General features: G+C 38.6%; 1 protein-coding gene across 5 annotated transcripts in view; it reads left to right on the top strand.

The window, feature by feature from the left end:
• Positions 1-26,676, top strand: part of mid2 (midline 2) — a 117,496-nt gene that overhangs the window by 30,201 nt on the left and 60,619 nt on the right. For 2 of the 5 annotated variants that reach the window (XM_077577840.1, XM_077577836.1), the window contains exon 1: positions 9,546-9,793. The exons of 1 other annotated variant lie outside the window; for it this stretch is intronic. The gene's annotated coding sequence lies outside the window, so the exon portion shown is untranslated. Of the gene's footprint in view, positions 1-9,545; positions 9,794-10,517; positions 10,630-24,106; positions 24,159-26,676 lie in introns of those variants that run through there. 2 more of the 5 variants (XM_077577839.1, XM_077577838.1) reach the window with 2 other exon arrangements.

Raw genomic sequence — 26,676 nt, 5'->3', positions numbered from 1 at the left:
ACCACACCGTGACACAGTCGACAGCAAGTGGCAAAATGGCCGCTACCTGAAATGGACAAAAATAGATTTTGCTTCATAACTCTTCTTCCACTAATGTAATATTAATCAGAATGTCATGTTTAGACAAGTCAGGTCGCATATAAGTCTCCCTGTGCTGTAAATATGTCTTGCAATGTGCATATATTAATTTTTGGGACAAAATAGATGAAATGGTTGGATTAAAAGGTATTTTATCGCATGAATGCAACCTGCTATAATGATATCTTGTATATACTGTACCTTTCTTTGATAGATCGTGTGGCTCCGTGGGGCACCAGCATGTATATGATGTGTCAACTAGCTAGGTTAAGTACTGTTGCCCGGAGCTGGAAGATTCAGCCTTGGGATGTTGCAGTAACATGAAATATTAGATAGTAAAACAGCTGACAGTTGGTGATCACAAGAAACTCAGGCAGGCCAAAAACAAATCAAATCCACACTGTCCTGGTTTCTGACACATGGCTGACATCTGCTTGATGAAGAGCTCTGTTGTCCAATTGGGTAAACCGGGATCTAATGAAGGAGGTGGGCTGATAAAGAAGATTACTTAACTTTTTTCTTGGTGTTGGTAATGTAGCTAAAATCTACTAAACACTTTTTTGGGGAAGGGGGGGCTTGGTGACACGATCTTAACTAATGCCCAGCAATGTGCATGCAGACTTGAATTAGCTGTGTTAAGAATGTCGTACAGCCTGAAAATTTCCATGTGTCTGTGCTTTATTTTATCTCTTAAAGTGTTGAACTCAGACACTCAGAATCTCAGAATCTTTTCATGCCTCTCATATTTTCCATTCCTCCTCCTCCTGCTGCCGCTCTTTCCCCTTTCCTCCCTCTTCTCCAGCTTCAATCGAGCATCTGATCACAGGCTCGGGAGAATGGGGGATAATGAGATTAGGCCTGTACATGTTTACACATTCTGATTTGCATTGAGCTTTTCCTGTCTCTTCGTCTGACCCACATTTCTCTTCTCCTGGTTTGCGCTTTTCATGTCTCAAGTCACTCCCTCCCTCTGGTCGTTTCTGCTTGTGTTGCAGCATAGGTGTTACATTCATGTGGGGAAGATATGTTCTGTTAACTAAATATGTGATGCTTTGCACGTTGCATTAACGTTTTTTCAGTTGGTTGTAGCATGTCGGATCAAATTGACCGCTTTAGGTTTTGCACTTGACTCATTTGTCAGCCTCCTTGCTCAGCTTGAAATGTGCTGCAGTATTGCTGGCAAGGTTCCAAATGAGCAGTTTTGCGTCACAGCTTGTGAGGTAAAATTAGTATTTTGCGCCAAATAGCAAAAGTGATAATTAACCTTCGAGACCGACCCAGAAAGAAGCACGTGCATCACTCATGTCTATAGAGAGGTAGTGTATATAGGAGGCTTATATCCTTATCATCAAGTAGACATGAGTGCAGTACTATACACACACACACACGCACCTGGTCCAGGGAAGCACATTGCTACTGATTCTGCACCAGCTAGCTAGCAAGACGTTTCGGCTGGATAGCAGTGCGGCTAAACCCGTTGTAGAGTTGCTCCTAAGTCAGTAATCATGCCATCTGTGGCAACGAAAAAGCCACAAGCCATGCTAAATGCTAAGCTAATTTAATATTGACACTGCTAGCACGTTTGATCTTGGGTGATCGAGTCCACTTTTCACTGACGTCTGGCTGGAACTGCATTAAAGCGGAAAATCACATTTGAAATAGTAAAATAACAGGCTAATTGATACATGTCTGGACTCTGTACACTAAACTCAATTGGAAACCAAAAATGAATTATGCTACGCCATAAGATTAAAGGTATATTATTCATTCATTCAATATGGTTTAAAATATTTTCAGTATCAATATTGTTTTCTTTGTTTTCCCAATACAGTCCTGAGTTTGTTTGTTTTTTACTTTTTAGGCCTGCGCAATAAATGTTCTCAAATTTATATTAGTTGATCTTATCTTTTTTCTTTTTTTTCCTCAGTGTGATTTAAATAAATAAAAACTGTTGATTATATAAAAAGAAAAGATAGAAAACTCAGTGTTTCCGTTTGTTTCATTCAGCGGCGGTGTCTCGTCATTTCTAAATCGTAGCCGCCGCTCCTTCCAAATTTCCAAATGAAGCAGTTGGGGGCTGGAGAGGCGTGCAGCCACACAGTGTTACACCGGATGGATGGTGAAAAAGACGACCGTACAGCAGGGCTCGACACTGCGATCAATTTACCACAAATGCGGTCAACTTTACGGTGTTTGACGTTATCAACATGCGCGATGCGGTAACGTCACCAACATGAGATGGTAGAATCAAAATCTCTACCTTCGGCAAAATGTATGCATTATATTGAATATACCGTTTATATCGCCCAGCCCTAGCCCCGCCATTCCATGCACAACGTGAAAAAGAACAAATCTACCAATCTAACAATTCTAGAGGAAACACTAAAACTCCTTGTTTATTGTTTAATAAAGCCATTGCTTCAAATCCCTGGAATAAACCTGCAAAAAAAAAAAAAAGGAGAAGAAGGGGGAAAAAGCTTCACAAAATTAGAAATTTGCTCTTCAAAAAAAGTCATTGATTTGCAAAACTGCTTCACAAAGAAAATAATAATAATTCGAACCATGTGTTAGTGTAGTTGATGACCTTTTAGTGTGGACAACATTTGCAATTGCAAGATGTATTTGAGTGTGAATTTATATAGTACACTTGCACTATGCCCAAACAAAACAAAACAGTCTTTAAGTGCAGCCTCCTTTTTGCCACCGGATGTTCTGAGTGCTGCGGAACTCCTGAATTTCTATACACTGGACCCTTCTAAATGGAAAGAAATCCTACTGTTGAGACTAAACTAAAGCAACCAAACGCACTAGAATCTCAGGTTTCGTCTGCGAACCCATAGAGGAAACTCACTCGGTAAATTTAATTACAGGAGCTTACAGAGAAATCCCGGATGATTGACATGTACCATTTCTGGGGATTGGGGTGCAGCCGTGTTACTAATAGTTTTTAAATGTAAATGTGATATAATAAAATTGTACAAATGCTAAAATTAATAACATGAAATACCTTACTCAATATTTGCTAATAATGTCACTACATGATGACAAAAACAAAGATTTCTCAATACCATTTTGACCCTATCCATCCCCCCCCCCCCCCCCCCCCCCACAGTTGTTGCACTGGATATTAGATACAGCAGGTCCCTAATGTTGCTGGCTCACCACATATGCTCCGATTTACAGCCTGAAGGTTGAATGTCTCCATCTATCTGCCACCAGTTAGTTTACAACCTAGACCATCTGACCAGAAGCAATAATATATGTTGTAAATACGAGGAGACAAGGATAGTAATAATAGTGACCGTATATTATTACCAAGCTAAAGTATAAGATAATGGATGCAGGAATATAGACAAATAAAAAAATGTTTCTCTCCTAACACAAAGCGTTTCCGCTTAGAACAGAAATAAAAATCTTCTGCACTTCTTGATCCGCTTCTGATCAAAAAGAAGTTACCAGTAAGCCAAATGTCACACTCCAGAGCCTAAAACCAACCGTTACTTGTGATATGCGCTAGTTCAAGAAGGCTTTGCGGTGAAACCAGAACTTATCTTGCTGCGTGACTGGATCATGAAAGCAGCTCGTGCGAGCCAACAGTTTATGACAGCTGACAGCAAGGAGCATGCTCCTAAGCCGAGTCGCTACCCGAGCAGATAATATGAACGCAGTGTTACGGAAACAACTTTTCAAAGGAGTGTTTGATTCCGGATTCCTTTTAAAGGCTCTAGACACGTCAAAAGCCATAGCTTGTCATGTGAACTCGTGCCGATTAGTTTGTTGTCATGAGACGTTGGGGTGTAATGCTTGTCTGGGACTGCGTCTGCCTCGTGCCACGTTTCAACCTATCACTCGGGAATAGCTTCCCATGTCATAATGTATGATTTTATTTGTGTACCTGTCAAGTGAGTGACGTTTAGAAACCCTTTTTACAACTTTCTTAGTTTTGTTAGGAAAATAAAATAATTATTATATGATATAAAATATCCTATGTGGCAGGGATCCAAGTAGGTGCATATTTTACTACACGCAGTGTCTAAACCCACATAAAGAGATCATCGTGCAAATTTCAGGAGAAAAACGCCTTTGCTTACTGTCAGTATCATGTTTCAGTTAAGAAACAGTTATTTGTCCTGTCTGGATGTATTATGTTTTCATTTTTACTGTTATCAATGATCAATTTTCAGCCAGTAACAACAAATGTAATACCTGGTTAGCGTTCATCAAGGATATCGAGCTTGGCTCCAGGCTGTCGTTTGTTTAAGCCGGAGGGTGAACAAGGTAAAAATGAAAAGAAGGTCTCCGCCATGCCTCGGCTCAGCGCACAAAATATACAACTGCATAGAGTCACATGCACGCATAAGCATGCACAATTTAAAGGTCATGGAATGTTTTCATTATTTGGTGGGTTAAAGGAAGTTACGACAAAAAGAAGTGAAACAGAAATACACGACCCATTGATGGTCATTTTCTTGTATTAATTGTGCCGGCATGTTATGGGAAATGGAACAAGTTCGGTCAGTGTCCCAAAACAAAACATAAAAACATGAACCTCTTTGGCTGCTCTGTTTTGATACTCAAACAAGCAACAAACAGCTGTAGCTGATTCCCAATGCTGCAGCGTGGGTTCTGATCAGAACTAAGAGATCAGAACACATTACTCCAGTCCTAAAGACTTTACAATGGCTCCCAGTCAGCTTTACGTTAGAATAGATTTTAAAACTATGCGACAAAATCATGAAATGGTTTGGGTCCTGTATACATTAAATAAATGCTAATTTAATATATTGTAAACCCAGTAGGAGGAAGAAGTTTGCAGATTCAGGTCAATTAGCGGAGCCCAGGTTTCAAAATAAACATGGTGAAGCAGCATTTTGCTGGAACGCCGCACAAAAATAGAATAAGTTGCCAAAAGAAGTGAAGTCAGCCTCAAGTATAGATGCTTTTAAATCCTGATTAAAAAATATGCCCCCCCCCACCCTTTTTTTAGGTATTTTAAGCATTTACATAATTAATTTCACGCTACAGTCTTTTAGTAATTTCAGAAATCTACTTTTTTGTTATTTCCTTTGATATAAAATGTCAAATGTTTTGGTGGCAAATGTGCTTAAATGTTATTTTGTTTTGTTTTATTAATTTTAACTCATTTGCTCCCATAAACGTGTGAACACATTCTATTTTAAATATGGCCAGGGTCCCAAAAACATATTAATACATTTTGTTGTTATTGGGTTTTTTTTATGCTAGAGCAGAGGTGCTCAAGTTCAGTCCTCGAGAGCCCCTATCCAGCCTGTTTTCCATGTTTCTCTTCACTAACACACCTGACTCATGATCAGGATCGTTATCAGGCTTCTGCAAAGCTTGCTGATTAGCTGGCTCTCGAGGACCCAACTTGAGCACCCCTGTGCTAGAGCATACCGAAGGCTTTAATGCAGCTTCTGAACTGAATAGGTCGCTGAAAACAATGGTAGTTATTGCAACAACAAAAAACGGCCAGCAGGTGGCAGCAGAGTATAAGAATTCAGCTAGGGCCATGTTGCAACAAGCTCTTTTTCTCAGTGTTTTAAACATGTTTGTGAATAATTAAGAAACTGTCGCAAAACTGAAACAGATACAAATGCACTTTTTTCCTGATGAAAGAAGACACTCTAATTTTTCTTTTGGTAGGTTCCATGTTTTTATAGCAATAGGACACAATATTATGTGGGCCTTGAAAAATCAGTCAAAATCCAGTAAAACAGCCGGGAGTAAGCTATAAGTAAGCTGTATATAATAGTTGTAAGCTATTTTTGCTCTTTTTTTCATTCTGCAAACGTCTTTTGGCTTTTTGGTCGTGTAAAGCCCATTGAGTTTCCCTGTATATAAAAAGTGTTATATAAATGAAGTTACCTTGCCCTCACGGACAACTATGGAAATAGATTAGGAAAAAAAATCAACAGATTGATCAGTTTAACTATTATGACACTCTACTCTCAATACAGTTGAAAGAGTGTCATGGTGAACAGAGTAGAACAGTGGAGCAGAACATTGGCTCAATTACTTCTTTGTGCTCAGATGTTCTGAAAAGAACGCATACCGTCTATTGATTGGCCATTGCTGTGCTACACAATGCACGCTAGATGAGCTGTTGCTTGAGAGGTGGGGGGTGGAAATAGGAAGACATGATGTATTTCCTCTCAACACTTATACCCGTCATTTGTCATGGACTGTAAGCATGCATCATGTATGTGTTCTTGGTAGACAAGAGTGCAGGTGGTGGTGACGACTGTAATTTAATGTGAAATGTATCTCTATGGCCTCTCGGTGGTTGGGGAACAGCATAAGGTCCGGTCTCTAGAGGCCACTTTGTTTACTGTCAACAACCTCCTCAGTGCTCCAGCCTGCTCTCATTCTGTCACCGTGTCTGTGTCCCATTGAAACAATTCATCACACCTTTCACTCCGGACTGTTTACAGAATAGCAACAATTTAATTGTTGTGATATTTAAGTTAGACAACTGGCATGGGATTGATTTGGAATGTATTAATCTATCTACAAGATGGATGACTTTGTTCTTGCCACCATAACAGCTCTACACACCACTTGCGGGAGATGCTGGATGTGAGGTGAGTTTTATGACAGCAGGCACGGTAGTGCAAGAGTTAACGCAATACTGATGGCACAGCAGCAAACTTCTGTTGACTGCCCTTCCTCTGACTGTATTTCAGGTTTTATTAGTTGTTGATTTGCCTGTGCCTGCTGAACACAGGGCATTACTCCACTTTTATTTAAGGTGCATCCCAGTGGCTAATGTGTCTGCTAAATCATTGTCAGCTGCGGCCCAGCGTTAACTTGCACAGTCCCAGGGTAAACAAACATTATTAAGTGTTGAATTTACAGAGGCTGAAGTTGCCGAAGTTTGTACAGACCAATATTAACTGTCCAAGTTTGCAAGACTAAGGTTGGGAGAGCCTGTTTCAACGGGTGTTTTTTTTTGATTAAACATTATGTTGTTGCTAGCTAGCAAAAATGTTGATCGGCTACATTATAATTAGGGATAGACAGATATGGGGGGTTTTCAGGGCCGATACCGATGCCGATTATTAGTAGTCAAGGAGGCCCCAATAACTGATATTTAAAGCCAATATTAATTTGTAAAAATCCACAATGTAAATATATCCATCCATCCATTTTCTATGCAACTTCTTATACAGCCACGTGCTGAAATAAGTAAGACGGATGATTTAGTAGTGTCGCTTGAGGACACCCACCACCACACACACCTACTTGTCTGGCCACACCTTGCCTCCCTCTTCACAGCTAAAGACAAGATCTGCACATTGTTTAAAAGTCTTGTTGAGATTTAACATAAATCCACAAGACATTTCACTGGAACATTGTGGTTAACAGGCTGCTGTTTTTGATAAGAGAGAAATTTCCGGTATTTGGCATGAGCGTTCATGGAATCTTTAGACGGGCAACAGTGTGAAGTGATTTCTCCGCTCTTCCTTTCAACTTGCTTTTTACAATCCATAAAACCGCATTGCCTCGGGAAGGAATGCTCAGTGCACCTTCATAACTCTGCAGGTGCTTCAGGTTCTGTGGAAAATCCACCAGGCCAAAATATTCCCTCAAGATTCCGATTGCCTCAGCAACCTGCACAGCAAGTATGACATACAAGAGTTTTTGTATTTTTTTTTAAGTGCCTGTACAAAGACACTAAGAGCATTTGATGGCTGCAAACCTCCACTAAAATAGTCCAGTCCAAAACTGTATTGTCACAGAATTGTATTCTGGAGTACTACCCAGCATTTTAGTAAGAAAAAATGTATTACAAACAAAAAACGGTGGCATTAATAGCCCGTTGTGATTGCCATTTGTCCACAGGATGTTCCTTTTGATGTGCTGTAAATACAATGCACCAACTAAGTATATTCATGTTGTTAAATGAATACCCATTATCTGTATATATGGAGTATACGACTACCATGGAATTATGGGATATGCAAATGTGAAGAGCAATACAGAATTGAGCTATCTCTTGCTTAGAAGTCCATAAACACACACAAACACAATTTAACACAGGTATTGCCTGCCACATAAAATTAGACTTGTCCAATTAATCCAGCAATTAGAGCCTTAATTGTTGCAAAAATTATGAATCGCTTTCCGCCACATTCATATCTGTGATTATTGTAATTACTGCCTTTAGGCCTTTTTGCATTTGCACTGGATTTCTTCTCTTTAAAGTCTCTTTTATTACCCAGAATTGCATCATTCTGCACAGAGACAACTAAGGTGGTTTGTTGGATTTAATTAATTCTATCATGAAACCTGGAAAACCGCACTAATAGATTCTAAAAGGCTCTGCTTGGTGACCTTGTTGTCTGACCCCTGGCAGCAGGTGAATAAGTGAGGTTTTCGGCTATTTACGTTGCATTGTGGTATGAATACCGATGCTCAGTGTACCATGTACTGCATTGGAATATATTACATGGACAAAAAAAATGTGCACACACATCTTTTCCTTCTCAGCTTTTCAGGTGTGCCTTTTTGTGTCAACTCACATTGTTCAGCGCAAATTTGAATACAAGCAAAATGACCAAGCTTCTCCTGTGTTCGTATCCTGGTACTTGCTGAAAACGCAACAGGCGAGTGACTCCAAAAGTTAACACCAACTGAACAGTTGTCTATTTAGAATACTTTTAAACACACCTATCGCACCACTTGAAATAAACACAAGAAAATAGCATAGCGTTTAATGATTTGAAGATTTGCAGCCGTTCTGTGGAGGACGATCTGTGGTTTGGTCACTTTGTTTACATTTTTTTATGTTATAATTCTTATACGGATCATATGTCAAGGAATAATCCCGCCAGTAGCAATATGCTTGTCTCAAAGAATAAACCAGACACGTCTAAGCACGCATGAACCTGTACATTGAAACTGCAAATGTCTCATTTCATCCGCTATGGTTCCTTTAGGGTGGTATTGTGACCCGTTTTTTTGTGTTTTTTTTTATGGTTGATATTTCAAAATAAAATACCACCCTGGTGTTAAATAACATTATTCATTACACTACACACTGCAATTTATGCTAACAAGCGAGAATAATATAACAGAGTGAAAAAAAATTATCTCTTTATGCTCAAAATACATACCAAAAATGGACTGACCTGTGGCCCAAAAACAGATTTGAATTGTAAGTGGGTTCCCTGTACCATCCCACCCATACCCAGCACCCAGTTGTGTAGGTGTACCTGATGAATTGCCCAGCACTTGTCAAATTACAATGTGGCCCGTGGGCAACAAAGCACATGCAATTTAACCTGGTGTAACGTGGCTTCTATCTACCGCTTTATGTATGTGGACTGATAGCCTTTGGTGGGCGGAGCTACTGCAAACTCTACAGTCTACACTCTCTCTCTCTCTCGCTCGCTCTCTCACTCTCTCTCCCGCTCTCTCTCTCTCTGTGAAGAAGTTGAGGCGTCGACTTTCCAATCCCCAGTTAGAATCTTTTTAGCCACTAGAGCAGACACGTCAGTGGGGCTCCGGTGTTCATGTTTCAGCTTCGCAACGCGCACTCTGTGGAAGCGTCTCACTGAGAGGAAGTCGTCAAACAGTATCCGGTGTCGCTCCTTGTCTTCTTGTTTCTTCAACTCGCGCCGTCTTCCTTCCAACTTTGTCCCGCTCCAGCTCCACGATGATAGGCGACCAGAGCGCTCCACATGTCGGGCTGGTAAGTGTTTACGCACAGGCACTCGTCTTGTGTCGGGTCGCTTGGAATCACCAGCGGTGACCTGGAAAGAGTCGGAACGCTCTGTCAGTTTACATGAAGCTGGTGAATTGTGATTAGTTATAATTTCGTCAAACGTGTGATTTTGGCTACTGGTTTTACTTAATGTTACGTTTGGACGGCACAGGTAGATATTGAGGGGATTCACAATAATTTTATGTAGGCCTATTTTAAATATTGGGGGGATACTCCTTTCATCCGTTTAAATAAAAGATTGTATTAATAATTAGTTGCCCGTGTTTATATTCCTTGTTTTTACAGTCTGTGTTTGGGAGCTGTCATTGTCTGTGCCATATATCAAAATCTCATTTACATTCGTCTCTTTTTATCGCGGGTATTGTTTGTGTCATTATTTACTTCTTGTTGGATTCATAATGAAGTGGCATAGCTGAGAGGCAGAGTTGATGAGCGCTGGTTTGATACCCAGTTTGCCTTCTGGAGCTTTCTTCTCCATTTGCTCCTGGTGCTGTGTTGTCATAAGATTGTTTATGTTTGTATTTGAGTTTAGTATTCCTCATTGCTTACGGACAAACTGTTAAGACACCTTAACATTGAAAACCTACAACTATCCTTTGCTGGTATAAAAGATATTACTACCTTCCCACATGGTGATCAAATGTAGAATCTATCCAGAGAGGGTGAAAAGTGTGGCAATTGTATTTCGGCTCCTGCAGGGCTGAATTTGTGAACATTTCAGCCGTGCTCTGTGATCCTCCTGAGCTCAGCAGACTTTATGAGGGATTGTGTTGAATATGTGTTGGGACTCACGGACAAAGAAGGTGAATGAGATTAGGAGATTAACTTGTCTATTTCTTACTTTTCTTTTCTTTTCTTTTTTTAAAGCGGGGTTGATCCAGTGTATCTTTTCCGAATCTTTTGTCTTTTTTGCATCCCAGTTATCTTATTCTATCTCATTCCGTGTGCCACTGGTGTGATCAGAATAAATTCACGATGATGTGCTATTTTAGTCTGACACAGATTGTGCATTATGGGGAATTCCCCATAATAATAAACTCCACCAGATTGATTTTGAAATTGAATTTATGCTTAAATATCTGCCGTATTCCTCATACTGCTGCTACAGTATACATATCTCCAAGCGCCATATGGTCTCTTTGCTGCCTGACTTTATCTTTAGGCTTGCCACTTTTCCTCTTGCATTTCTTGCTCGCCTGCCTCGTTCTGTCTGCATACAATTTTCTCTCAGAAGTCTCTTGAATGTTCAGTGCACAAATGTGGTGCACAGCAAAGTGTATGGTATGCACCTGCTTTGTCTGCTGCGAACATGAGTGAAATTAAGGAAGAATTTGTCACACTACATCTAAAAGTGGCACACAATTTACTGTCGACGATGGTTCACTTTCAAATGTGTATGCTTAGAGTGATATTGCTAACTGTTAATATTAAAGCCTGTGGTAGTGGTGCGTTGACTGAGAACATGAAGTAAAATGTTCAAGCATTGAAAAGCAGTGAACTGCAGGCAGCGTGTGCCCTTCAAACTGACTTTGCCAGTTATAATCTGAAAAGCGTGAGATCCAGAATACAATAAAAGAATCAAGAGGGCATATCTATTTTACCATCTCTGTATCTTCTGGGCTTCCTTTGCTTTGTTTAATTTCCTTCTTTTTACAATATTGGTGCAATCCTATCATGGCCTTCATCTTTCATCAACGATTCCATCCGCCAGTGGAGGTCTGATTGCACTTCCTTATACATTTACAAAGTACTTTCAACCTCCTGCATGGACTCCAGCAAATCATTTTCTGCTTCTGTCTTGTGAAGGATTGTGCCGCTCTCAAGCCCTGATTTTAAAGGGAATGAGAAAAAAAAACGCTTCCATTGATTGCCAAAACAGGTTGGCTGTCTGCGAAAATACCAACATTTGGTGTAGCTTGCCCCTGCGAACAGTTAGACCGTGCTTTGCGCCAAACTTGAGCTGGGCACAAATTCACAAAATATGTAGCCCAAACCGTTCCTTTTAAGCACGATGTATTAAAAAGGAAGTTTTAGTTTTTTTCTGTATTTGAGGAGTTTCGTCATGTGCTGGCTACAACTTTATTAAAACAGTCCCCCGAAACCTGTTGTCAGGTAAACACACACCCAAAGCAGTATATTCTTCTGTTTTTAGTGGAAAAGCGCCCAGTGTAAATGCATGCGTAGTCCCACTCTTAAGATTCCACCCAGACAGGAAAGAGTGAGTGAAACTGTTTCTCCACCCCAACCTAACAGCAGCTGAGGATGAAGAGGAAGCTAACCCCCACCACTCAGCTAGTTAGCTGCCAGCTGCTTGTGTGTGCTCCTGCGGCGCTGCGTATGTCTCCCATGATCCAACATGCTGGCACCAACAGTGTAGAACCAGGCCCAACACCTGCCTCATGTCAACAACCACCATCCAGACATACATACACACACATAGGAACAAAACGCGATCATCACCCTAAAGATCAGAGTCAAGGAGTGTCAATCCATAAAATGGAAAAACTTTCTCTTTTTTTTAAATTTAACAGAAATGCATCTTTTTAAGGTACCAAACCAGTTCAGGCCATGTTTACATCAGTATTTCAAGGAAATACAATTTTTTTTGGTTCTGCGATTGACCGATGACCTTTGAGAATGCTTTTCATCTATAGCATTGTTTATTGTGTCATGAGTGTTGTATTTGATTAATGTATGATTTATATAAGTCATCTAATTTGATAAAAATTGATAGTGTACCATAACTATTAAATTAATTATTATTAATTATTTAATTAATTTAAAAGTTTATTTTTTTATTATTTAATTACATATATTATTATTATTATTTTATTATTTTTATTTCATTATTATTTATTGATAAGTACTCTAATTAATTTGATTAATATTTTAATAGCGTCCCATAACTATTAACTTAAAATGATTTGTATTTTCATCAATTCACGGTCTTAAGCAGCCAACAGCCATTCATTTATTAAATAAAAACAAAATCATTCTTGGTGCTGCTGAGATTTGAAGCCTCTTTTTAAAAATTAAAGATTTCCTTTTGCCACAAAACAGACGTGTGAAAACCAGCACACATTTTTCTTTTTTACTCTGTGATGTATTGTTTGGACAGTTCATATTAGCTTTAGCAGAAGTTAAATATTCAGTAGAGCACAGAGGTGATTAGTCTACCTCTGTTTAAATGTACTGGAGTAGTGAGTAGGTTAATAGTCCTGCCAGACTTCAAGTAAAGATCATTTATTTCCCTGCCCTGCACGTAAAGCCTCTATCTGCAGTTTACACTGAATTAGCTCATTCCTTACATTAGTCATTTTTAAAAATGGATTCAGCCTGTCTTCATATATGTTTTAACACAATGTGCATTAGTATTTCTATATTTGAGGGCATTAGTTCACATGTCACGTTGCTGTGCACAGCATACTTTGACCCTTCAAAAATGCCGTAGGCCCCATAATGTGTTCTGACATGCGTTCATTGTATGCATACATGCGTATTGCAGATAGGCAATTGTTTTCAGTCTCCAGAGTTCTCATTAAAGTTATACTAGAAGATAAGTATAATGTAACACTCTGGGCTGCTCAATTTGTGTTGTTTGTATAAAGGTCTAAAATGACTGTAACGTCTATGCTTAATTCCATTAACCCATCACTGGTGTTTCACATTATGGTAGCATATGTTCAATTTTACAGTAAAAAAAACTAAAACAAATAAATAGCCACTCTTAAAAATATTGGTAGATGTAGTACAGTTTTTTGACTGCTCAGTACTTTTTTTTTTAGGACTGATACACCCCTAAAAACCATCATATGAAGTGCTCATTCGTTATCAAACGTAGTCTAGGCAGTAGTTGACCATTCACTCACAATCAGCTGTGACAGGCTTAAGATCACCTATGACTCGAAAATAGGTAGAAATGCATGGTTGGATGGGCAACTTTTACTCATGTATCATGTTGATATCAAAATTGGCCTAGGGTGAACTTTTGATAAATATAGAGCAACCGAATGTACTGTAGAAAATTGAAGAGGAGAAATATGTATAAAGATAGAAACTGAGTGGATGGGGGGAAACATAAGAAGCAGCAGCAGCTTTAAGGTATTCACAAACTATTAGGAGTGCGATATCATGTACAAAACAAATCCTATTTGCAATACTAATTATAATGATGCTGCCCTTGTGTTTTGTTCCGCCATGAGAGTGTGACATGTAACACAACAGTGTGGGTTCAGTATGATGTAGAACATTCACTCTCCCTGCTGCTACACAAATGTTTGGCATTATGTCTAACCCTACTGCTGGATTAACGGCCAAACAACAGAGCTGCCCCCTTTTTCTGTCTTTGTGCTGATACAGATTGGTGAGGCGTAACAATGGCGTGCAACGTTTAGCCTGGAAAGGACCATAGAAAAGAGGCTGTTCAGGATAGAGGAGGGCGAAACATGATTGTAGTCCAAGCAAAGCAATGAGTGTGAGGGATTTGGCTTTGATCGGTCAATTCCTCAGAGGTTCTTATCAGCAGCATATTCTGTTAATTCTTCAGACAATATTCTTCATGTTTTCAGCAATTACTTCTCATATCAAAATAAGAATTGTTTTGATTGTATAGGGTATCACTTCTGGGTTGTTTCAGGAGGCTAAGGCCAATGCGTAGACAATCAATTGTTTTGAATGATCTGCCTGTCACAATCTCCACTGAATATGTCAGTGCCTTGCATTGATGGGTGACTGGTGCAGGGGCGCATGAAGTCAAATGGATATGGCTTCAGTTACCTGAGACAATAACAAGGATAAGCAGTACATAAAAATGGATGGATGGATGTACTTTATAGAAGGGCTATTAAAGAATTGCATTTTAATTTTTTTCGCTATTTAGGTCCAAGTATGATTGAGCTTAAGTGCAAGAACACCACTGATGTTGAATCAAATACAATAAAAAAAAGAAAAGGGAATCAAATATCATATTCTTCATACATCATACAGAGGGTAAAAAATAACCACATTGAATAAAATAGAAAAATGAAACACAATCTCAAATGGCAAAGCAGGCATATTGTGATATGTGTTGCCAATACCATTTTATTAACGTTCTTAACTCATTCAATGCCAGCAATAACTCAAGAAATCCATTCAAGTCGAAACATCCAGTTCCAAGGTCGAGTTATATCGTTTAATCTACTTTTTTTTTCCTTTGGGAGGGGTTAATATGGATTTGCTGGCCCTTTAAATTGTGAGCACTTTGAGTAGTGGTAATGAGCCAAACCGCCAGCACAGGTTAATGGTACACCATTTTAAGCGACACATGACATTCAACAGACTTTTCGTCGAACAGTCTGAAACATTAATTTAAAGGGACAGCAACATGATTTTTTTTTTAAAAAAATTCGCTTTTAGCCATGTTAAAATGCCAATTCCTCACCAAAAACATCACCAAAGTGATGTTTTCCTCCATTCGCCCCTCTATGAGAAATTCTAGGTCATTCTGCTCTCCCAGCACCAGCCTGAGAAAACGAGCTGTTGACACTGTTTGACGTCATTAGGAGCGGATCCACCCCTGCACTGCCTCTGCGGACTAAAGCACGCCCACTTTCTCTGAGACCTCCATGGGACAAAAGTAGCTTTTATCAGTAAACATTCTGTCCAAATGAATTCAAAGCAAATAATTATCCTTCACATTTGCAATGCCAAAGTGCAATGACAATTGGCCATCTTAAAATACGTTCTGGTTGATATTTGTCCGAACTGCAAGTAAAACGTTTGCGCTGCTAAACCTAACGGAACAAATGGCGTAGTGGTTAGCACGCTCGCCCTGTAAGCATCAGGTCGCCGGTTCGTGACGGTTTTTCTCTCTCCTTTCCTCTCTCTTCCCTCTCCTCCCCTCCCCCTTCACGATTTCTTTCAGAAAGAAGCCGTTTTGTTTCAAATGTTTATTGAAGAATTGATGCCTTGCGTTGCGTGGCCATTCAGAGTTTTAAAAAAATTAATGAAATAAATTAATGATGTCCTATTATAATCAATTTAGCTTTTTTTTTTTTTTTTTTTTTCAAGGTATAGCCAATTTATTTATTTATTATTTCTAGGGCACCACATTGACTTATTCATAGAAGAAAGCCACTGTTCAGATGTTAGAAGTGTCACAAAAGAAAAACATATTAGCTTTTAAGTTTTAAATTTCTCCAGATTTTGGACAAAGTAACTAGATTTCTTAAAACTTTTCTGTTTTGCTGCTGATTACTAGAGAACGAATAACGTTGAAACGAACTTTTTCTGGGGAACGAAGAGCGTGCTCTTTCATTTGGTCGAGTCCATGTAAAAATAAAGTAAAGCCGAGAAAGGAGGATGAATCCGATTCAGATGCTTACCGTCTGGACCGTTTATATTCTACTTCCCCTATCTTCCCATGTTCAGACTTTCGTTTTTTTGTTGTATGACCACCAAGCAAAAGCAAAACACACACAGAGCTATTTCGTCAGTGCTTGTTGAACAGCGTACATATTCAACTGTGGTTGAATTCCAAATAGTTTGACCCGCACACGTATTTGATTTCAGAGGTTTCAATCCTCGTCATACAATCATCACGCACACTCGTTTTACACAGCAACATTTCACCTTAAAAGCTTCCCCCTCATCCAGTTGAGATTTCTTTACAAATCACCCAAATCAGATGTGGAGGAAGTATCATATCCCTATTTATTGTGTACAATGTCAAATTGTCCACCCTCTATATAATTTTTTTTTTTGAAAATATAGTTGCAGCTATGTTTTGGATGTAAAGCTGGAAGCTTTGGATGTTTTTGTTTTTTTCTTTTTGTCTCCAGGCTATCGTTTGGTTCAACATGGATTTAGCAGTGGGCATTGTTAACCTTCATGGTTATTCTCTTTGGTTTTGCCAGGCCCTGGAGACTGACTATTTTTAAAATGTGTCAGTGTGGGGTATCTATTGTTTAGTTAACAACCTATTGATTTATGTTGGCCTCAGACACATGGCTACTGGAAGGGGGAGAAACATGTTATTGTTCTAAAATACACTATTGGAGTGTTGTTTTGTTTTTTAAATGAATAGCCAACTTGGTATTATTGATTAAAAAAAATTAAAGCACTGGCACTTAAGTTAATCTTCCTTCTTTGGGCCAGAGAAAATGTCCATAAAAAGTTCAATACATTCAGATGGACTGGTCAATGCATAGGTCAGTGGTCCAAAATATATCAGAAGAAGAAGATGAAATATTGCAAGCAAACAAGCAAATAAGTTGCCTTTCAATTACCATTAAGTTGCCTTTAGGTCAATGATTACTAATCAGGGTGCCGTGGCACATTAGTGTGCTGTAATAGATCATTAGGGGGGTGCCGTGGAAATATGTCTATTATCCACTTTCACTTAATTTGTCTGAAAATTAGTATTCTTTAATTACAAATATATTTGTGTTCATCCATCTGTGCTGTGAAGTATATAGTGACAGGAAGAACAAAAATTGGCTTTTTTTATTAGATGACAAAAGGTACAATAATCTTGCTTTATTAATGGTAAACAACAGAAGTTTTAGCTTCATTCCTGAAAATATCAGCTTTCAATATGAGCTTAAACTTTATACTAAGCAAATTGAGACGAGGTCATACTTTTTTAGTATTCATACTTTTTGTTACTTTTTTGGTGGTGTCACGAGTTGTTTCTCATGTAAAATGGCTGCCTTGTTCAATAGTTGGCGCTTGTTCCGTGTTCCATACAAATTTAGCACAACTTGTGCCCCACATTTGTCACACACACTTTCTGAGATCATCGTCTACAAACTCCCATGATTTCTTACCTCTGGTTATTTGAATGGGAGCGAGCATCTGCAGATGAGACAAATGAGTGTTTAATTAGTCAATAAATGATGTGAGTCTTTGGGGGCTGAAGTCAATCAAACAGCAGCCAGGGGAAACAATAGCATAGTCAACCCCCCCGTCAAAGGAAATACCGAACATTAGTCTGGTATAAATAGCAAAGTCTGACTTTGTAGCACCAGACAGAGGACAGGAACCACCCCCACCCTAACACACCCAACCTCCACTGGGTCACCCGGATCACAAGGTCTCACAATTCTGCTGCCACTCCCAACTCTCTTCACCACTCATTTTAGTTTGATCTATTTTTGTACTGATTTCTCTTGCCCTCGCTGTTTTTGTGGCCATCTCTCTTAGTTTACTCCTGCATGCATTCTCTATCTGCCCCCTCTTCCTTTCTGGCAGTCATGAATAACTGAGAAGCCTAGTAACACATCTTGCTTTATTAATGGTGCCTCTACTAGAGTTGAAGTGGCAAGTGGTCCCACTGGATGTATTAAGTTTAGAAGGGGGGAATGCATGCTTGCACTTTGGGGGAAAAAAGCTTTAATAGCCTTTGGTCAAGCAGCACCACTCATTTGACTCATGATTCAATTTATAGAATTATTTATTGTGATGAAGTGCTCATATTGATGTGAAGATGCAGTCTGTTCATGTTGGACCTGACAACTTTTTTTCTTTTTTTTTAATGTTGAAGAATGGAGGGTCAAAAAGCAAATTTACATTGAAGATGTGCCTCAAATGGCCACAATTAATTTGAATTTGATTTATTTAAAAGGGGACAGCGCAATTTAATAAAACACAGAAATTCACGAGTTAAAAAAGCCAGAATTAGACAGAAGGCTATTTTCCATCTATAGTCCAATAGGTAATAGGTTTAAAACAGCAGAGAGTGAAGGGTACTTAGTTAATAGATTAATAGTAACTTAGCTAATAGGTTGTCAAAATGAATCAATTATTGACAATTTATCATTCACCAAATTAATCGGCAACTATTTTGATAATGGATTAATTAGCCACTATTTAACTTAAAATAGTAAAAATCGCCTGATTTCAGCATCAACAGTAAATATCCGATTTCTGTAGTTCATGAAAGAAAACTGATTATCCTTTGTGTGTGTTGGGTTAACATTTGTGCATAAATTCCTGCTAATTTATTGTGAGAACATGTTGGAAGTCGTTAATTGAAGTAGCCACATGGTTAATGAAAAAAAAAAAAGTAGTGTCTACACTTCTATTGCGTCTGTCCGCCAAAGTGAGTCTGAGTGTGCAAAATTGGGTTATGGATCATTCTGAGAGAATTGCAGCAAGGTTCTCTTCCGTACTGTTTTTGTGTCAAGCGTACAGTATATCTGCATTCAGCCCAAAACACTGTGATTTAATGTTTGGTCTTTATTTGATACATTTTGCATTAATTTGGCACTTTTACTCTCAAGGCACAGAATCGATATGTATGTATGTGTATATATATAATACATTTTGTCATTGTGTTGATAATATGTCTGACACCTCATTGAGGAGCTGTCCTGCTCATTTTAACACACAATTCTACGCCGTTACTGTCATTTTAACCCAGGAATATATCATCAATCTTAATACAGAAGGTGATTGTTTTCTTGAAAGTCTTTTCCAGTTTAATATACTGTTTGTATGTATGCATGGGCAGTTTAGGAATTGCAATTACTCACTAAAAAGATTCTGTTTTGGGAAGCTCGGGATGCCGTTTATGTGGCACAGATTGCTTTTTCACCCAGGTCTGGGGTATATTTGCATATTTATAGGAAATTTCAGTAAAAGGTAAGACTTTCAGGAGACGTCATGCTCTTTCTCACGCACGCAGTCATAATCGTGTTGAAAAATCAAATCTGATTAAGTGCCAGCTGTAAACACAAGCAAGTTTGCTCTCTGCAAGGAGGGGTAACCTTCTGCTACTATCGCTTCTTGAATTCATCACTTTGTGCTACATGATCACTACCATCAATCATCTCAGTCATTTTATACCAAAATAACATGTCAAGGAATACATTAGTACAGGTTGACAATGACTTGCGCCAATTTCGATCAACTGCAAATTGTACCTTTTTATTAACCGCTCTTGCATATGCCAGGATTTTTAAAAAGTTTATACAGTTTCAGCATTGTTTACTCAGAGATTAAGGAAAGGGTCTAACAAATCTTCCAATATTAAACATCCCATGCCACATCATTTTTAATTTTTTTTTTTAAATAATTTCTCCTCATGTACTTTTGGTTCGCTAAATAATTTGTGTTGGAAATGCCCAGGATGACCTTTTCAAACTATTGTAGTTAGTCCAAATCATTTCACAATACACATTTATAATGGAAGCATCACTAAGCGAAGCAGGAGTGTGGTCACACTATTGTGGTATTTCCTGTTAAATCCTCTACAGCTCAAAGAGATGAGAAGGATTCCGACTTGTTAATTTCTTATGCACTGGCTGGAAAATCTTAAAAGGTACAAGTCGAAAGGCCACTGTCTCAATCTTGCTTGATCCCAACGCCCCCCCCCCCCCACACACACACACACACACAATATATAACAATTTTGAACCAATGAATTGACGTTGCCTTCCTAGCATATGCAAGGTTCAAGATGTCATTCATTGAGACTGTTGACAGGTGCCAAATCAACAGAAACAACCATCAAACTACAATCACGAACAAAACAAACATGTCTTCCATTCGAGGCGAGCACAAAGTGGATTATACTCTGCACACAGCAAAAGTTGTTTTGTTTAAAAAAAAAAAGTGACATAATCCAAGCTAATGCAATGCTGTTTTTTATTATTATTATTATTATTTTTTACAGAATTGGGGCATGGTGGCAGGACTGGAAAATCCAATTTAAATATATGTAGGCAGAAAAATATAGCCCTGTAGGCACACAAAATGCAAGAACCATGTACCCTACTATCCTGCCCTGCATAAAATTTCTTGTGTACAAAATTCAGAGGCGGCCAACTCCACCTAATTTGTTTGCCACCTCTAACCTAAGCCACTGATATCGATTTAGCTCGGCATCAATGCATTTTAACTGCAGTTGCAGTGTTGCGCCATTATGGAGGCATTATATCAACAGCAGTTCACCGGAAATACCTGAAGCAACAACCAAAGAAGCTTTCTCTTTTTTTATTTTTTTATTTTTTTATTTAATGTACCGAAGAAGAAACCTGATACCTTAAAGTAACACTGGTATTAGCACTGACACGGATACATGGTATCGGTAGTCACCCATCATAGTCAGGATGATACCACCTCTCCCTCATTTTGAGCCAGGAAAACCCATGAAATGTGTCTGTATACCTCTACATGTCCTTTGGCTTAGCTGTGAGTATGCTTAATTGAAAAAATAGGAGATGTCAGACAAAGGGTAGCTACCATGTTTAACTATTTTAACCACTACTAAGCAGTAGATATTTGTTTTGACTACAGTACACAGACATATTAATTGTTACATTCATTGCCACTTCTCAACCAGTCACAACTAACAACCAATTAAACTTTCATTATGTCAGAACAACAATGCTCCATATTTTGAATAACCTCACATTCAGCATAATCATTTTGGGTCAAAGGTCTTTCAAAGGTCTTTCAACCCTCCAACTGGGGTCTACTAATTGTTCAGTTTTGTATTTTTGATTATATCTTGCTTACATACACAACAATAGTTCTATTGGCATACTTTTCTTACTATAAGGCACACTAGATCATAATGCACAATATCAGTGAATGGGTCTATTTTCATTCATAAGGTACACTAGATTATAAGGCAAAATAAAACAGCTAAATAAGGCAAACATAATTCAATAAATTCACAATAACTGCCAATATTGAACACACGTGGTAACACATAAAATACAAAACAATACACTCATCTGTTCAGTTGATTCCTCTTCCACAAATCTATCAAATTCATCATCTTCGTCTGAGTTTAACAGTTGGGCAATTTCAGCATCAATCATGCCTGGATCCCTCTCATCATTATCCGAGTCAGTCCCGTTGCTGTTACTTTGCTGTTCAGTGATGATTCATTTCATGCCACCACTATTGCCTTGAGTCGAATGGTGACTGTAGAGATTGCTGTTCTCTGTTCAAAAACATACTGTTGTTCAATTTTGTCCTTTAACTAAGAAACTATTCTAATTGTATGTTTATTTGATAGCTTTAGCACTGTTAAGATTGTATCTTTGCTAATATGTTGTCATTTGTAGACAGATGTAAATTAGTTGAACTGCAATAGTAGGGCTACATTTCTCATGATCCGTAGACACGGGAGGAAGAAGTAGGTCTTGTTCCGGTATGATGAAAACGTACACCTGCTAGAGAACGTGAACGTATTGGGAAGGAATTGGAATTCAAGATGATGAACTGAAAAGCCGACATCCTGTCTTCACCCGAACAAGTGTGGATTTTGACAGGTTTTTGAGCGCCATGTACCACGTAAAATCGGTTTGAGGTCAGTAAGCACAACCAGAATGAATACATAAGGCATAGCTGATTATAGAGCACACTGTTAATTTTTGAGAAGGCATTGATTTCGATAGTTCCCACCTGGGTTATATTTTGGCCTTCTTTTACACTGTGCATATTGTTAATTTGTGGGTCAGAGCTACAGCATATGACCACTCAGCGACTTGTCCCATTTTGGACCACAGAATGGAAACAGCATCTCTGCCTGCTCTACAGTCTTTTTCAGTACACCACTGATGTAGGCTAGTGACCTTCAAGAGTAAAAACTTTAGTTTTAAAGAATTTGAATTGTTATACATTGACAAAACCTCTTACTGGCAGGTTTGAACTTTGTGACTTGATATTACACTGCCTCAAATACATGAAAGTTACTTTTCATGTGCAGATGTGAGAGCCAATTTTAAACCGTTCTGCCGAGCTGAAGTGAATGGGGAATGGAAACACAATTTTGGCTGTGTGACTGTTTACATTTTCAGAGCAGGCATCGAAAGTTAGATGAAACAAACCTTTTCTATGGCTGAGACAGAGCTAGAATAAAAGGGAGGAATGTCAAGTGGAGGCTAGGAGAAGGGAGAAATAGAGGAAAATGTGAAACATTTGGAGGGGGCGGCATATGCTAATACATTTGTTCCCTTTTATCCTGTGAAACAACTGAGAGCATGCATATTGCTTGTGTCAAAGACTGCAAAGGAATACAACTTGTTTTAAAAATTGTATGTATGTATGTGCAGTCCTGCTCACTGTTATTGGCACCCCTTCGTTTTTTTGCTTAAACACTACAATATCTTCCTGAAATAAATGCAAATATACCGAATTTATATCATCAGGACCTTTTAATTGGATTTCCAAAGTAATTCAACAAAGGAAATTGTTTTTCAACTTACATCATGTAATTGAAAACACTGCATGTGCAGCAATAATGGCACCCCTATTTGATATTTGGTTGGACACCCTTTGGCAGTGATGACAGCTTCCAAACGTTTCTTCTAGCCATCCCTAAGCTTCTTGCTGGTATTTTCACCTCACTCTTCCTCTGCAAATTGTTTAAGTTCTTGAATGTTGGCAGGTTTCTTTTCGCAATGGCACATTTCAGCTCATATCAAAGATTGAGATCAGGAGTCATTGCTGGCCATTTTAAAACTGTATTTTTTTTTCCTTTTTAACCATTCCTTTGTGCTTTTGGATGTCTGCTTTGTGTCTTTGTCTTGCTGGAGGACCCATGACCTTTGACTCAATCCAAGTTGTCTAACACTTGGTAGGACATGTCCCTCTAGATGTCTTGATAATGCTCTGATTTCATGATTCCTGTGATATGACTAAGGCCTCCAGTGCCAGATGTAGCAAAGCAGCCCCACAGAATTATGGATCCTCCACCATACTTAAATGTATGGAGGGTGTTCTTTTCCGTGGAAGCTTCATTGAGCTGTCTGTAAAGAAACTGTTAGCGTGCATTAAGAAACTGTTAGCGTGCATTGCCGAAAAGCTCTATTTTTGTTTCATCCGTCCGCAAAACATTTTCCCAAAATAATTGTGGTTTATCCAGGTACTCCTTGGCAAAGGTTAGCCATTCTTTTTGATATCTGTCTCATGAATGGTCTTCACCCATGAAGCCCTGTTTTTGGTTCAGTGTGTGGCATATGGTACTTCTTGAAACCATGATCCCAGACTGTTCCAGATTGGCTTTCAGGTCTTTGAATGTTTAACGTGGTGTTTTTTCCACCATTCGCACCAACCGTCAAAGACTTCTGTCATCCCTCCCCCCCCACCCTCCCGCGTCAATGGACATTCTTGACAGTTCCATGCTCGTCAAACTTGGCTACCAAAATCTTTGGAGATGGCTCTATACCCTTTGGAGGTCTTGTGTTTGCGAATTATCGCACTTCTGATGTCCTCAGACAGCTCCTTTGTTTTCATGGTTTTGACAAAGACAAAGGGGATAAAAGGTGGCTTTTTAAAACATCAAAGTCATCATTCATTGGTTAATTCGTGTCAAATGGGCACAGACAATTCAAAGGTGAGTCACAATTATGTTTCCATACTGCTTTACAGTATGTATGTAGCCTATGTGTGTACTGTATTTATGTAATTTTGTGTTTTTTGGTCAGCACGTTTTTTTGTTGTTGTTATATTTCCTCAGTAGATTAGAGCATCAAATAACTAATGAAGTAAAATGACTGGTCCTGACACTGAAACTCAATACCGCAAAAGAACTGGAAACAAAATGTCCAAAATTCATTCCTACAACGCTTCTGAATTGCACCAGATCCACTTAAACAATGTGCTGCTTCTTAAAGGTTTAAAAGCTCAGCTGAGTGCTTTAGGGGAAATGCCATGTTTCGGGTTTTAGAGTTATGTTTGCCAACACTGTCAATAATGAAAGTATTCATACAGCAGTGCTATGTTCATATAATGATGACTTGTGTCCTTGGAAGAGATGTGAATGATGTCTCTGAATTGCACAAACAGGCCAGTTAGTCCACGGAACGTGATGCGTTGGCCTCTAGCTTGGTATGTGGTTACCTCATAAACTAATGAATGAATGCTCCTTGTTTGAGTGAGTGAGATGCAGAAGGGGAAAATAGTGATTTTCTTGTGCCAGACTCGGTGTTGAAAGGAAAATCTGACACTTTATTTTTTCCCTTTCTTTTTAATTAGCTAAATGTAATTAAACGACACGTGTTTTTGGGGGGTAGATAGTTGACTCATTGTCTTTTCAGTTTCAAGGTTTTTATGACCAATTATAAGTATTTCAGTTTTGTACTAGGTGTATTTTTAATAGTTGTGGTTTTCAAACGCCTAGTCTTGAGTGTCCACTATATAAAGTGATAATTTGGGCTGGAGGAAGCATATTAGAAGAAGAAAGAATGGAACCATGTGGAACCCTGCTGCTTAGATTCAATACAACAGATCAGCATGACAAAAGTCATATGGATTACACTGCTTGTATACTTTGATCTACAGGCAAAACTTATAAATGTCAATATCTTTCCTAAAGCTGTCCTAATTACCTGTTAGTACACAAATATGTGTAAAAGAATTCACTGCTATGGGTGTAACTTTACTCTTCAGTCTGGATGAGTGTTTTTCCATGATGAAATTACAAATATATTCTTTACAGTGCCACAGGGGTAAGCGTGGCAGTGTACTGTATCAAGTTTATTTTCCATGGCTACTGCTGCTCCTTTTGACTGTTTTGTCACTCTTCAGGGCTTTAAAACAATGTGATTCTCCGCTTCTTTTCCTGTTCCATAAAGTGGAAATTAAAGCGAGGATAGAATTAGCCTCAAGATGCACTTGAGGAAGGGAGAATACTGGGAATGTGGTAAAAATTGTTGTTGTTGTTGTTTGGGAGGGATGTCTTGGGAATGACATAGGATATGGAAAACCATAAATGTGACAGATTGATGGCACCTGATAAGTATTTTCCTCAATAACTGATGCGGCGTTACCTCATTTTAACTGTCATGAAATTGAATACATGTTCCATGAGTGGCAGCTCGTCAATAGAGAGCACGAGGGCGCCACACTCCTGCCCAAATGAGTCACCTTGAAAGGGACACAAATGAAATAAAATAATTAAAATACTTCAAAATACTTACAGGGTCCGACATTAGACACATTTGAGCCCAGTTGTGGTGGTCCCTCCTGCACATTGTGCAAAAAGACTACTAACAACAAAAATATAATAGAATGGGTTAAATATATAGAGTACATGTAGATTGTAGATTATACATTTTTTATTGTCCGCCCACCCAAATCCACCAATCATTTTGGGTTGAATTGCTAATACATCATGTGTGTGATGTATTTAAACTAACTTCTCAAGAAAATAGTGTCGGCTACTTTGGATTTGCTGAGACAAATTCTCAGGGAATAATGTTTTGGGAAGTACAGTTTTATTGTAAAGGCAGGGGTGATTATTGTATTTTCTCCATATTCCATATAGCCTAGCCTACGTTTTATTGTTCGCCATGGTAATTTCTCAAAACATGTCTTGTGAAATATATTGTTAATGTTACTATTTGTATCTTTTCTCACAGAGCCAGATATTTCACTAAGATTTGGAGTTTATTATTATTTTTATTTTTTTTTATTGTTATGTTTGATGTGTTGTGTAGTTTTTTCCCCCAGAAGGGTGGGCATGCATTAAAAACACCGGAGTATTTTTTTTTGTGTTATTGCCAAGTTTTTAACAATAATCTGCCATAAAGATATTTTCATGCTGGTGCTGTGCAGATACTGTAGTATATTCTGTTATTTCCTAGAAATGACTCGTTAACTAGAATTGCAGACTAGGGGCAACAATAAGTATGCTGATAAATGTCCATGGGTGTGCGCGTGTGTGCGTTCACCACTTTGTCTGTGCAGCTCTGCCCCTAAGTAGCTCCCCTCACTGTCTGCATTGTTTCCCTAGAGTGACATGGCAGAGGCTTAATGGGCCTGCTGATGGTGTGTTAAAGTGTGGTGTTAATTATAACACTATGCTCTGTTAAGCACAGTCACATTAACTTTGCACTGCTTGAGCTCTAGAT

The sequence above is a fragment of the Vanacampus margaritifer genome, chromosome 10, assembly GCF_051991255.1.
Source record: "Vanacampus margaritifer isolate UIUO_Vmar chromosome 10, RoL_Vmar_1.0, whole genome shotgun sequence".
In the NCBI taxonomy this organism is placed as follows: Eukaryota; Metazoa; Chordata; class Actinopteri; order Syngnathiformes; family Syngnathidae; genus Vanacampus; species Vanacampus margaritifer.
Note: the sequence above shows the minus strand (reverse complement) of the source record. Positions and strands in the feature narration are given on the sequence as shown.